Below are 15202 nucleotides of genomic sequence, written 5' to 3'. Positions count from 1 at the left end.
ATGGATTCCCATCATTCTTTGATTTTTACCCCTAAATCCTCAGTATACATTCTGTGTTGGTATGTATATGTCTTTTTCTTTCCTCCCTCCCTCCCTTTGTTTCTGCTGTCTCCCTTCTTTTCACCCTTCCTCATCTCCTTTCTTCTTCCTCAAAAGATTCTCTGGTGTGTTATACAAACTGTCTCAAGACCATCCTTGACTTGTTCTTCAAAGAATCTGCTCCTGTTAGTTCTGAGTTCTGCATACATGGTCACTGAGCATGGGAAGGATAGTCACAAATGGGGACCCCAGGTGAAGTCCTATCAAATTCACTGGCATGAAGCTGGTCAAAGCCCACACAAAACCACTGCAGCAACTGAAATAAGAGACAGTGAGATGACAGGTTTTGAGGTGGCGCACAAGAGATGTTATAGAGATGGCTTTGAAAAGATAAATAGAAGTTGCCAGGAAGGCAAATCATGGCAGGTTGGGGGGATTCCAAATAGAGAGACTAACAAATGGAAAGAAACTGAGGCATAAAACAATCCTACCTAATAATAGACAAATATGCAAATTGACCATACCTCCAACACACCCACAAGCCATGCCCACAAGCCATGCCCACCATCCAATCAGAGCGAGCATGCAAATTAACCCAAACCAAGATGGCTACAGCCACAGAAAGCAAGGTTTCCTAGGTAACAGAGGAAGCCAAGCTTTCTGCCTGCCCTTTCCAGGCCTAAGCCTCCACTCAAGCTACAAAGTTTCAATTATAGAAGGTAAACAAATTCAAACAAATGGAGGCAGAATGGAGCTTGAGAGAGTAGGCCAGGGTTGCCGCCAGCAACAGGGGAAGCAAAGCTTTCCACACACCCTGGCAGGGCCCACCTGCTTAAGGCAACAAAGTTTCAATTATAACCCCAACAGAAATGGCTGCTGGCCTCGAAGGGAGCCCCAGGCTTGGCTCTGCTCCAGGCTACAAAGTTTCAATTGTAGGAGGAAAATAAATTCCAGATACCAGGGCCTCTGCTTGGGTTGCCAGAGGGCGTGGCCAGCCTACAAACCACCATAGGACCCTCGCTCAGGCCGCCCCATGCCTCAAGGGAACCCCCACCTGATCCGGGACACCCTTCAGGGCAAACCAGCTGACCCCCACCCCTGTACCAGGCCTCTATCCTATCTAATAAAAGAGTACTATGCAGATTGATCATCACTGCAACACACAATATCACTGCCCCCATGTGGTCAAAGATCCTGCCCCCATGTGGACACAAGATGGCCACCACAAGATGGCCAGCAGGAGAGGGCAGTTGGGAGGCACCCGGCCTGCAAGGGAGGGCAGTTGAGAAGGACCAGGCCTGCAAGGGAGGGCAGTTGGAGGTGATCAACCCTGCAGGAGAGGGCAGTTAGGGGTGACCAGGCCAGCAGAGGAGGGAAGTTGGGGGAAAACAGGCTGGCAGCAGAGTGGTTAGGGGGTGATCAGGCTGGCAGGCAGAGTGGTTAGGGACAATCAGGAAGGCAGGCAGGCAAGCAGTTGGGAACCAGCAGTCCTGGATTGTGAGAGGTATGTCCGACTGCCTGTTTAGGCCCGATCCTGGTGGACATCCCTTGAGGGGTCCCATATTGGAGAGGGTACAGGCTGGGCTGAGGGACAATCCCCCTCTGTGCACGAATTTCGTACACCAGGCCTCTAGTGACTTATAAACAGAAACCCATAAGCAGTTCTATTTTGACAGAACATAAAATTTAAGGAAGCAATGACAAAAGAGGAAGCATTTCCTTAAATCTCTTTATAGAATTGAAAACTACTCTATTATTTGTTAAATTTTATATGTTACTAGAATTTTTTTTTTTAATGTATGGGACATTTTATGTCTTATAAAGGCAAGGGCATGTGGGTCTTCTTCTCCATCAGAGTCCAGTGCATGGTAGGAATCTTGAATGAAGAAGAGTACAGGCCATCAAGGGCTGGTATTCCATTCCTGGGATCTCCATCACTCTCTGAGATGCTTGAGGACAAGAGTTATATCTGTCTCATTCTCCTAAATGGCCAGTGCAGAGATTTCCACTAATAGGTACCCAGAGACTGTTTACTAAAAGTATATTGAATAACTTAATTACTGAATTCCATTGATTTACTGGAAAGGTATGGAAAGGGTAGGTGTGCTATAAGAAGCTGCTGAATTGTAAAAGAGATGTCAGGAAGCATGGTTTGAATAATATGAAGATTGTGGGTGTTTTGACATGTAGCTATTTTCCCAAACTAACTTGACTAGTCAAATCATTCATTACAGTCAAACTAACTTATGCTATGAGATCTAGCCTCAAAGTATCTTTTCTGAACCCTGACATATGAGCTTCCCAAGACATCAGAGAAAACATTTGCTATAACTTTACATGTATGTCTAAAAATTAAGTTATCAAAGTGGTAAGATGTTATCTTTAGAATATAATTGTATTTAAGGCCATTGCTCATTGGCATCTTCTTTGAGATCCAGTACATTGCTGTCAATGTACATGTGGAGAAGTGAATATGTCTGAGTCCAGACAAATTTACAATTTTTTTTCACTTTTTTTTATTAAGGTATTATATGTGTACATATCTTACCATTGTCCCCCCCACCCTACACCCATACATGCCCTCACCCCCAGAGTTTTGTGTCCATTGGCTATGCTTATATGCATTCATACAAGTCCTTCGGTTGATCTCTTATCTCCCCCACCTCTCCCTAACCTTCCCCCTATAATTTGATAGTCTGATGCTTTACTGTCTTTGTATCTATATTTTTGTTCATCAGTTTATAATGTTCTTTATTATCCATAAATGAGTGAGATCATGTGGTAGTTTTCTCAAATTTACAATTTTTGTATCAGAACCATAATACTTTTCCAGGTGCATGCCTATAATTGTGGCATCTCTGACAAAGATCCAAAGTAAATGAGAGGCATAAATAATGTAAGTGATGCCATTTCAGGGTGTGTGTGTTTTTTTCTTTTCTTTTCAAAATGTTGTTTAATATTCCAAATGAATGGATCTTGCTCAGAAAAGACACAAAATTTTGAGAAGAAGATCTATGAGTGACTCCATGGTGATGAGATTGGCAGTATTTTCATGTGGTCAAGTCCATCAGTAGTTCTCTGGGATTATCTTTTTATTTTTTTAAAGAAAACCCTACAATGTATTATTTACATAATGGCTTGATAATCTTAGTCAGAGTAAGATAAGCAGTATCTGGCAGAAAACATGGAAGAATTCTTGCTAACTCTATGATGTTCTAGGCAATAGGATCAACATCTCAGAGTCAGAGAAGGTACCTTAAAGATATTGTGGTTTATCTAGGAATTGACAGCCTATAGAATTAAATCTGACGGAGAGATAGGTTTTCTTTTATCTACATTTGGTTCCCCACCACCACCCTCCAAAAACCTAAAGTCAATTGAAATTTAAGATGTTTCCCACACAGGTCTAGTTTTGTAGCATTCTTCACCTATGACAAGAGTGGACCTTTTTATCTATGCAGCAACCATAACCTGGAGCTACCAAAGCTTGTGCCTTTGGAGAGGGAGGCTCCACCTATCCCCATCATCTTCCACTGACCCACTTAGAAGCATTTAGGTTTCTGGCCTGTCTTCTGTAGGCATTTGAAAATCTGGTCCTTGTATTAGTTTAATGATAGAGATATTTATCTCTCATATCTTAAATCCCCGAAGTTGAGTAATATATGCTATATTATCTGGCAAGCATGGGTAATTTTTCTTTAGTATGGTATTATCTGACAATATAAATATTATAATTTGTTTTATAATATGTTACAGTTTTAAACTAATTAGGGATATACTTCTATCTAATGAAATTTGCTTGTAGCAATTTAATGCTATCTTATTAGTAAAGACCGTAAATATCAAATTCTCTTTCAATATATTTTGCTATAAAGTCAACTTGAATGTATCAGCAATGAACAGGAAAAATCCCATTCAACAATATTGAATATATATGTATGTATATTCATATATATTGCAATTATTAATTCAACAATATTGAATATATATTCATATATACATATATATTCAGAGCTTTCTATTCTGAATGTTTTTCCAACTATAATACCAATTAGAATTAACTTTTTGAGAATCTGATGTTCACTTGTAGTAAATGACTTGACCTACTTTACTGATTATTTATTTAGCAAATGCTTATCATATTTTAAAATCTCCATGCAAAGGGCAATTAGGAAATATAAAGGTGAATGAGACGTAGTCTTTGCCCTACAAATAACTTACATTCTAGTCAGGAATACAAATACATAAATAATTCAAGGCAGCTGAGCAAGGGGAGTGCTGAATGGATTGTCTGTGGAACTGAGCAGCCTCGAGGTCAGAACTTGGGTAAAGGGGTATGGTGGGGAGGAAGAGAGGGTGTTACTCTAAGATTCTAACCAGTGACCTAGTTGTTGTTAGAGAGTCCACCCAGTTTTGGGACAGGATTGCAGACCAAATGGATGCCTAATGCTGCCTAAAAAGGTGTAGATTTCAGGCCCTGGTCTTGTCAGTCAGAATTTTTCCCCAGCTTATATAACTTTGTAAAAATGCAACTTGAAAGAGTCAAATGCTGGTTTAAAAAAAATGAGAATAATAATCAAATGAAAGACAGATTAGCTATAGTCTGCCTTTTTGTTTGGAGCTGTTTTTATTGTTTTTCATAAGGATTGTGGTTAATCCAGGTGGGTTTGGGTTTGATGATGGCTGTAATATTTTCTAAGAGAAAAATAATATCCTCTTAGGCTGTGTCTATTCAGCACTGAAAATTTGGTCTATTAAATGATTGTTCTATAATGAATTTATTTTGGAGGTAAAATCAGCCAGATTTACTATTTGGCCTCATAGATTTAAAAGTAGAAGAAGAAAAGAAAACAAATAATAATAATTTTTTAGCTAAAGATTTCCCTTTCCAACTTTTGTAAATTCTTCTATTTTGGATAACCTGGTTACATTACAAAATCTCACTTTAGACCTACAGGGAAGAAGATGGGGATTGAGAGAGGTAGGGAGTGTCTCTGAAAAGTGTGGCAGAACGTATGCTTCTGTAGGGCTGCTGTAAATGTCACTTCTGATTACACATTATTACAGTGTGCTCAGCAGTACCAGCTAACCAAGCACAAGCCAGAGAAAAGTGGTTAATATTATCTCACATTGGTAACTTATCATTGTCTTGTACTTTTGGTAAATCTATCTTTTCCCATCTGCATAAGTGCCTCCATTGGGCCTATGCACCTGATTGCTTGTCTTTTGCCAACAATGTTCAGGTCAACTCTTTTTTCTTTTTGGCATTTTTTGGTTATTTTTTCCTAAACACAATCAGTGAACTATTTCATCTAGATCCATATTTACTAAGCATAATTTAGGGAAAGCACTACAACAGATATATAGGACGTGGGAGCAGCATGACTCAATTCCAGCCTACAATAATGTGTGAGTGACGGGAAAGAGGAGGAGGAAGGGAAAGTTGTTTGCTAAGAATCTATAATTTCCAAACACTATTATCTCACTTAAGCTTTACAAAAATCATTACATTTACCTGCATATTTATGAAGGTGTTCATAGAGAAGTCAGATACATTGCCCAAGCCAAAAAATGATGCACTCCTCCCAACAACCCTTGGTCTAGTAGCTTTTATTTACCCTTTTATTATTGCACTGGTAGATTTTTGCCTTCTAATATAATTAATTGTGGGCATCTGTCACAGAGACTGTGAAATGTGTTTTCATCACTCCAGTTCCTGGCTGAGGGTCTAGCTCTACTAGGCTCACAGTGAATATTTATGGATTAGTTGAATTTCCTTAACTAGAAACAGTACCGGTGGGGAGATCATACTTGGTGTTCAAAAGCTCTGATGTAGTGTCCTCTCACCACAGGGTTGGAGCACTTCCACAGAGCAGGCAGCACACCTTCCCATTAATCACTGAGCAATTTCCCAGGTCTTCAGTTTTCCCCAAGAAAATACAAAAAGTGCAGGCTACTTTAGTTTCACTCTCTGGTGAATGCTCTGAGTGTATGAGTGTCTCACATTAGGAAAACCTAATGTGGAAATGGCTGGATATAGGAGACTTTTTAAGAATGAAAATTTTACAAGTTGGATTTTTAATGCATTGTGAGCAGGCCACTAATTGTACTGGTCATATTCATGTGTTCGACATAAAGGATAACATGAGAAAACAGATAAGGTGTTTCTCTAACTCTGTGAAACCATGGTTAAAATGGTTACTTTCCACCCTGGATGGCATTGTTCAGTGGTTAGAGCCTACGCACTGAAGGGTCTCAGGTTCAATTCCGGGTCAAGGGCATGTATCTGGGTTGCAGATTTGATCCCCAGCTAGGTCAGGGAGCATACAAGAGACAACCAATCCATGTGTCTGTCTCACATTGATGTTTCTCTCTCTCTCTCTCTCCCTTCCACTTTACCTAAAAGTAATAGAAAAATATGGAGTGAGGATTAACAAAATAAATAAGTCAATTAAGTTAAACTAAATGGTTATTTTCCTAGACACACAGCCTCACCCCACAATCAACAGTCATTCAGTGATCAAATACTCCCAAACTAGAAGGGGCAGACTGACTCTTTCATGAGCCCAACCACTAGTTCCCCTCTGACCAGTCTTGCTCTGGAATTTAGAGATAATTTTTTCTTTGGTTTGCTTTTCGCACCTTTTTTTCTCATGGAGAAATGGTCAACAGGTGGACCCCACGCAGCACCCTAATGGGTGGTCCTTGGATGGCTGGTGGACTCTAGTTACTTAGATCTATCAAGCTGGCAATTTCAAAGGAAAAGTGATGAAGAGATACAATTTTCATTAATTTTAAATTATTATTTTTCCCAGAAATCATGTTACATCCTTCAAATTACTTTCCCAACCTCCTTTACACATTGTACTTTAATGGTGAAGTTGGTTGTTTATGTCAATTAACAGTGTGAAATTTGTTAAAAAACAACATATTTTCCCATTGTTTTCATATTATTGTTTATTTTGATGGAATTAGCAGTTTCAATGATTGCTACTATGTTGCATTACATTCTTTGAAAATGGCTCAAAAGTAGGTCATTAGAGCATTAGTCACTTAAAAAGTAATGCAAATACAATTCTAATGAATCTGAAGGTATGATGATTCTACACAAACATCTGGAGAAAGGAAAATCCACATAGGAAGTAAAAAGTGAATATTTGAAAATCAGATATTTTTGGACAAGTGGCCCATTTGCTCCCTGTCCCCAGTTTCATTGTCTATGAACCTGTCATTTAGTGGCATGAAGCCACAAGATTTTCCATTATTATAAAAAAGAACAGCAGTCTCCCTGCTAAACCACTCACATTTTCTTGAAATGAACACTATATAATGTTTTTGTTGAAAATTGATTGATTTTGTTATTAAAGTTAGATATGAGACAATATTACTCATGAATCTAAATTACTCAGACATCAAAATAAGTCATTTTCATTTCACATAACAAAAATAGACATGTCACAATTTCCAAGAAGTATGTAAAACCAGAGACAAAGTCATTAACAACATTTTATGTAGAGAGAAAGCAGAATGAGTTCTTGCTAAACTTATCCAATGGCACCTTTAGACTTTACACAGTATCAATGGCATATGATGTGATCAAGCAATCAGCATCCCCTGGGCCTGCTAGGAGATGCTGAACTTTCCAAGGAGATGAAAACTTATTTTTTTTTTTAAATGTTGGGAACAGATTGCTCTGGTTTTTTTCTTTTTTTTTTTTTTAATATATTTTATTGATTTTTTACAGAGAGGAAGAGAGAGGGATAGAGAGCTAGAAACATCGATGAGAGAGAAACACCGATCAGCTGCCTCCTGCACACCCCCCACTGGGGATGTGCCCGCAACCAAGGTACATGCCCTTGACCGAATTGAACCCGGGACCTTTGAGTCCACAGGCCGACGCTCTATCCACTGAGCCAAACCGGTTCCGGCTGAAAACTTACTTTTTGAGCAGAGTGTCAATCAGCCTTTGGCAACTATACTTTTAAAAAGGGAAAAAATACACAATGACTTCTTATTCTGCTTATTCCTAAAAGCACACACTACAGAAGAGACATTTCTTAGTTAGCACCGGATTTTGTAAGCCATGAGGGAGACTGAAAATGGGGTCAGAATAAGCTACAAGGGCAGCAAGGAAGGGCTTTAGCATGAGGATAACAGACTGCTCCTGGGTACCAGTCTACACACTGGTTTATTCAGAGAGAACAGGTGGCAGTCAACAATATACCTCCTGATCTTGATTCAGTGTTGAAAGAAGGAAATAGTGAAACCTATGGCTGTGATTCAATTGTTGACCCTGAGTATATGTCTTTTTAACCTACTGTTCAACGAAATAGGCAGCAAGTATATGAAACTCTCCATGTACAAGTCTGCCAATTATTGAGGAAAAAGGTGGTGAGGATGACTGGTTGAATAAGATATGAAATGAAACATTTTTTATGGCACTGTTAAAATCAGGAACAACCATCTCTATAATTTTAAGTGACTTGCTCAAATGAGATAGTTCAACATTATAATCAACTAGAGGCCCGGTGCACGAAATTCGTGCATGGGGGGGGGGGTGTCCCTCAGCCCGGCCTGCACCCTCTCCATCTGGGACCCCTGGGGGATGTCTGACTGCTGGTTTAGGTTGGACATCCCTCTCACAATCCGGGACTGCTGGCTCCTAACTGCTCACCTGCCTGCCTGCCTGCCTGCTTGATTGCCCCCTAACCACTACCCTGCTGGCCTGATTGATGCCTAACTGCATCCTTGCTGGCCCTATCGTCCACAACTGCCCTTCCCTGCTGACCCCATTGCCCCCAACTGCCCTCCCCTGCTTGCCTGATCACCCCCAACTGACCTCCCCTGCTGCAACCCGCCTCCTCCACTAGGACTGGTCTCCTCCGCACCATGTGGAGCCATGGGACCCCCAGGCCTCACCATGCAGAGTGGCTGCCAGGCCCTGCCTCCACTGTGCATGTGGCCATCTAGTGATGGCCATCTTTGTGGCGGCCATCTTGTGATGACATCAGGCATGAGGGCATGAGGACCACTGAGGCTTTTATTAGTATAGATATCTGAATACCTTGAATCTATTACCATAGAGATAAAATATAATTTTTCATATTTGGGGAAGGATATCACATGTATTAAGAAGACTGAACTATGATGAAGCCAATGTTGTCATCAAGGATTTGGATTTTCCCCAGAATTTTATTATTTTTTTTTTACTCACAGCAGAAAAACAAATCAATAAAATATAACTGAGCATTTAAACACATACACACACACAAACACACACACACACACACACACACACACACACACACACAAAAAAACCCACCCAAATGCCCTAGCAGACAACTGTAAATACATTAAGAATTAAAGCACTGGAGAGTGGATTATTTATCTACTTTCTGCTGTCTCCCAAGTTAAAATACCCAGCCTTCTAGTTTTAACATGATATTCCCAGTTAGTATGTGACAGAAGGTTGAAAGTAAGTTTCAGTGAAATGTCTCTCCATCTTGCTGGGATCTTCACTAATCCTAACATCCATAATTATCTGACGGAGCCACCAAACACTTGCTCCAATTTTGATGACCTATAATTGTAAATTAGTACTTTCCATTTTCATTTTACATTTTGTAAAAAAGCTAAGGGGGGGAAAAATAAATAGATGTGAAACATGGCTGACAGCTCAAGGCATATTCAATATAGAGCCAGGTATCCGTGTACTGATGCTTTGGTGAAAGATGGAAAAGACACCGCTTCATCTTTCTTCAAGTCTAGATAACAAACGCACAAGGAATTATACTGAGGTTGGAAATAAAACACTCCTCGTAATAAAGCAGGTGAGACAGTGGAGAGGGCTGGAGGAGGTCAGGATTTGAGGATCCTGGGTTTCTGGCCATTTCTCTTTGCCTTCATCATAATTTACTAGGAGAATTTAAAATTTTATATATAAATAACAGTATTGCTCTAAAAATGTTATGTAATAAAAAAATTGTGTAGCATCTATGCTGGTTAAATTGGAATCTTTTTACTCATATATTTTAAAATCTAATATTATTCTTTATTGCAATTTAAATAATGAAAATGCTTTCTACTCTTCTTGTCTATTGGAATTTCATAATCATGCAGTTAAATTCTCACAATGATAATAATTGTTATGCATCTGTAGGTTCCTATGCAGAACAGTTTCATTGCATATATCTTAATTTCAGTAACGCTAGGGTAAGCATTTGTTGCCAATACAATTGCGAATTGTTCTTTACGTAAACATCAGCATTCCACCCGCCTTTCAAATCCACAGGAAACAGTACTTCAGTCAACATTAGCATTCTTATCTCTATTCCTCCAGGGAATACATTTCACTTTGGTAATTTTGCCTGTGTTTTTAGAATTAAATGTATGCTTCCTTTACATTGCAGTAAGGAGAGTCATGCTCATTTATCATTAAGCAGGCAGTCTGTCTTCTAACACACAAAAAGAAAGAAAAAGGAAAGAGACAATAAGACCCTGCTGTCCAACTGAACTACCTACAAGTTTTCCTGTATTTTGAACCAACTGAAGAGTGATCATTTCATCTCTGTCCACAGTAGTATACACCAGGCTGCACTCACTTTAAGTGATAGAACCAATTGTAGAGGAGAGGAAAGATATTTATACCTCCTGTCAAGTGGCCCATCTAGTTGTTGGTCCTACCACTATTTTAGTATATATGGTCAGCATTAAGGTGTTAGTTCCTAGAATGGGATGAAATCGAAGGGATTGTCTAGGACAAGTGTAAGCAGGTAAATTAGAATAGGAGCCACTTGCTTTCTTTTCCTTTTTTTTTTTTTTTCTATTTTAAACATTTTTGGCCAGTGCTTTTTTCCAGCAAACCATGCTACTAGTACTCTCTAACAGTAATTAATAATATGCATAATTTAATAAGCACACACCATATGCAAACAATTGTGCTAATTTCTTTACATACATTATTTATCTAAAACAGCTATCACCCCTGTGAGGTAGTGATATTTCCTCCAATGTTCAGATTAGGTCATCAAGGCCTAGAATTAGGTAACTTACCTGAGGTAATATAGCAACTAAATGTGGACCTGTCGTCCCATTTGTAATCCCACAACTGCGTTGTCATACAGTCTTTAAGACTCCAAAGCCTTAATTGATGTAATAATGATAGATCCATTTCTTAAGCCTTTATATTATTTTGTTCTACAAAAAAATTTTGCGAGTCCTTCAAGAAGAAAAGAAATACACCTTCCTTACTCAACATTAACTAAATAAGTTATTAGTCTGTCTAAGGAATGTATATGTAAGACATGGATTCTTTCCTCAAGGAACTTGGGTCTAGGGAATAGAGAGTGCAGATGATCCCAGACTTATAATGGTTCAATTTAAGATTTTTCAACTTTACAATGGTGTGAAAGAGATATGCGTTCAGTAGAAGCTATACTTTGAATTTTGATCTTTTCCCAGGTTAGAGACATGCGGTATGACCTTTCACATGAAGCTGGACAGCAGCAGTGAGCCCCAAGATCACAAGGGAAAACAACTGATACTCTACAGTGTAGTATTAAACATTTTTTCAACTTATGATATTTTCAGCATATTATGAGTTTATCAGGATGTAAGTCAAGGAGCATCTCTATATAGATGCAAAAGTTTTCATAACACACACACACAAAAATACCAGCTATCACAAAAGAAGTACAGATGAGATTCATTTTGTTAGAGAATTAACTTGCAGCTAGGGAGAGCAGAGAATCTTTACAATATAGGGCAGATATAGACTGATGTAGAAATGTAAAAGTGGCAGTACATACTAACAGGCTGACATGAATACTCAACACAGCCACCCATTTTAGGTTTCCCAGCCTCCACCATACACAGGGCTGGCAGATGCTGTGTGTCCTTGAATAAATGATATTCTCTCTTAGACCCTATCTCTATACCTAGAAATTGAAGGGAATGGCCCATAGGGACAGCACAGGCCATGTGGCACTATGTTTAGACTCTAACTGGATTTGTTGCCAAATGGAGAAGCAATCCAGAAGAAGGAAGAGAGATCTGTTAAATACTCCTGAGCAACTGTTGCAGAAGGAGGGTAAGATGGACATTGTAGAGTTAAGAGAAGGCAGAAGCTCTTCTATAAGCACCAAAAAAGCCTGATTCTGGGAAGAACCAGTCCTTAACCATGAGAAGATGATACTTGATGTCCATATTATCCCACCCCTTTGGGGAAATATATTCTTGTCCTACCTTTTAATTACATGATTTAAATGGTAAAAAGGATTACAGGCTGGTTCTCAAATTCGGGCTACTTCTTGGAGCTTTTTGGTAGTCTGCCTGGACTCAGATGACCTCTACCCAATACATTTCTAAGGGGAAATTCCATGATGCTACAGTTCAAGAAATATAGATGAATTGCCAAGCATAACACTGGTGCATAGTAGATATCCAGTAGCTATCTACTGGAAGTCAGGAAAAATGTGCTTGCAACAAGTCCAGGACAGTTTTTCAAATGATCTATCACCTCTTTTTCTAGTGATAACAGTTCAGTGAACTTGCTAGGTATTTGAGACTCTCTCTCTCTCATTAGCCACATTTTTCACATTATATTGACAAAAAGTTACTGTATAATTTCCAAAGGGAACTATGCCATAAAAGGTAGACATCAAATCAATAGACAATTAAACATCCATTAATAAAAATATGCAGACTATGTTCTTAGGATAATGCAAATGAAATAAAATTAAGTAAGAAACTCAAAGAAAAATTATTACATACACTCTATAATTACTATAGTGGTTACATGTGGAAAGATTTAAAATAGGCCAAGGAATAATAAAAATAGTTGTTTAAGGAAAAAGAATAAAAGTACAATTCCTTGTGAAACTGATTTAATAATACATTCTTTTTCTAATGAAAATATCATTGTACTTTTTCTCATTGTTGTTAAAAATGCAAACCACGCAGAGAATGTAAAAACCCTTATGTAATCTCACCCTCCCCCAAGGGGTAACCACTTTCAGCAGACTGCTGGAATATGTTCATATTTTTAATGCATATGTAAACTCACACATATTTATTCACAAATAGAATCCTATTCTGCTTGCTTTGTATAATTTTTTAATATCAATCATTTTTGTGATAGTGGGAATGATATAAGCGCCTAAGATCTTTAAATAACAAAGAATAAATAATTTAGATACAAATAATTCTAGAGGTTCATATACAAATGTCAAGGTATGGTCTTTTCCTCAACTTTCATGAAGATTCCAATCAGGTATTGCCCAACAATTCCTAGATGCAGCCTAGTAACCAAGCTGTGTCCTCCAAGGTTGGGAGGGAGGGCAGTAGTGGATGGTGGGGGAAGGGGAGTGGGACTCAGCCCCATCTGTCATTTTGTGACTGACCTGTCAAGGCAAAGCTCCATGGATTTCTCCACACAGAGGAAGGAGAAGTTGCCTGTTGTTAATTAAATAGAGGTGGAGCCCAGGGAGTCTATAAGTGAGCCGCACAGAGGCAACGGGTGAAAAGCTGTCACATATGTGCCAGCGGACCCCACAGACTCCGTTTTGATTTTCTGAGTTTACACCCTACTTTCCAAGGAGACTGCTATCCATATTCTCCAGGTCGTGAGTCTGTGTGCCGTCTCTCCCAAGGGAGGCTTCTCAGCTATCGGAGGTTATTATTCATTATCTTCATGTCATTCTAGCTAATAGGACTGAGGGTTTCCTGAGGTCATACTGCAGTGCTGCTTCCTCTTTGAACCAGGCAGGCTGGAAAAATGCGCTCTCCTTCTGCGCTGTAGCTACGGGAGTAATGAGGTAATGTGAGGTTATGCAACTCAGCATATGGCATTTCCTTGGAGAGCAGAATTGTCGGAATGAGGCCTAGCAAGTGAGTTGTTAGGTAAAACAGCCTCACTGCAGCCTCTCAGATACACTAGAATTGCTATTTTTAGCACAGGCCTCATGGGTTTGAGGACCCAGGAATGCTGGCCACTGGAAGCACTTGCTTTTTTCTAAGATAAGAGTCACATGCATGCATCAGGTCCTCACAGAGATTTGTGATGCCCTAAAATGTAAAATCCCATTATGTTAGAGATCCTAGGCCTGTCATCGCAGACACTATCGGTGCTCTAGCCAGATTCCCTTAGATTCTTGTACTATTGCAGTGCACTTCCCTCATTTCCATTGTGCTTTTGCTTCTAAAGACACACTTGTGACTCTTTGCAGAAGCACTTTGCTGACTCGTGCAGAAAGCTGATCTATCTGGAGTTTATGTCCCCTGGTGAAGAAGTATGAAAGCCCAGCTCCCTTGCCTCCAGTGGGGACAATCTGATGTGTCTTTTACACTCCAGCGTGCCTGTGGAATCTTGTTGGAGTTGGAGCTTTGTCATAAATCGCTTGGCTTCTTCTTCCCCTTCCATATCTTATCTCCCTCACTACCTGCCTGGATTCTCCTGGGGGCCCTTTTTAATAAATCACTTACACACAGGTCCTGTCTCAGGGTCTCCTTCTGGGAAACCTGCCCTCAGACAACTGCATACAGAATGCAGCAGGATATCAACAGCCTCTCTGCCCCCGAAACTCTTACAAAACAACTGATCACAGCCTAGAAGTGAGATGGGTTATCATGGACAAGCTGGAGGTGCATGCAACCTGTAAGAGGAAATGAAAGAAAATGAAGCAGATGGATGGGCATAGAAGTGGGACAGAGGAAAAGCAGAGGGAAGAGGAAAATAGGTTTGGTAAGAAATGATAAGAGAATCATTCACTTGGTATTATGTTACACTGGAAAAGGTTCTAAATAAGAATGAAAGGACCGCCCTAGCTGGTTTGGCTCAGTGGATGGAGCGTCGGCCTGTGGACCAAAGGATCCCAGGTTTGATTCCAGTCAAGGGCACATCCCCAGTAGGGGGCATGCAGGAGGCAGCCAATCAATGATTCTCTCTCATCATTGATGTTTCTCTCTCTCTCTCCCTTCTTCTCTGAAATCAATAATAAAAAAAAAGAATGAAAGGACCTAGGTTTTTGTTCAGACTCCATAAGTTATTAACTGTTTGACCTTAGAGTAGTCACTTAAATTCTCTGAGCTTTGGTTTTCTTACTGTAAATCAGAGATCATGCTACCTAATTTATAAGATTACTGGGAGAGTCAAATAAAACAATGG

This window comes from Eptesicus fuscus, chromosome 3 (genome assembly GCF_027574615.1).
Source record: "Eptesicus fuscus isolate TK198812 chromosome 3, DD_ASM_mEF_20220401, whole genome shotgun sequence".
In the NCBI taxonomy this organism is placed as follows: domain Eukaryota; kingdom Metazoa; phylum Chordata; class Mammalia; order Chiroptera; family Vespertilionidae; genus Eptesicus; species Eptesicus fuscus.
The sequence above is the reverse complement of the archived record's forward strand: the minus strand, read 5'-3'. Positions refer to the sequence as shown.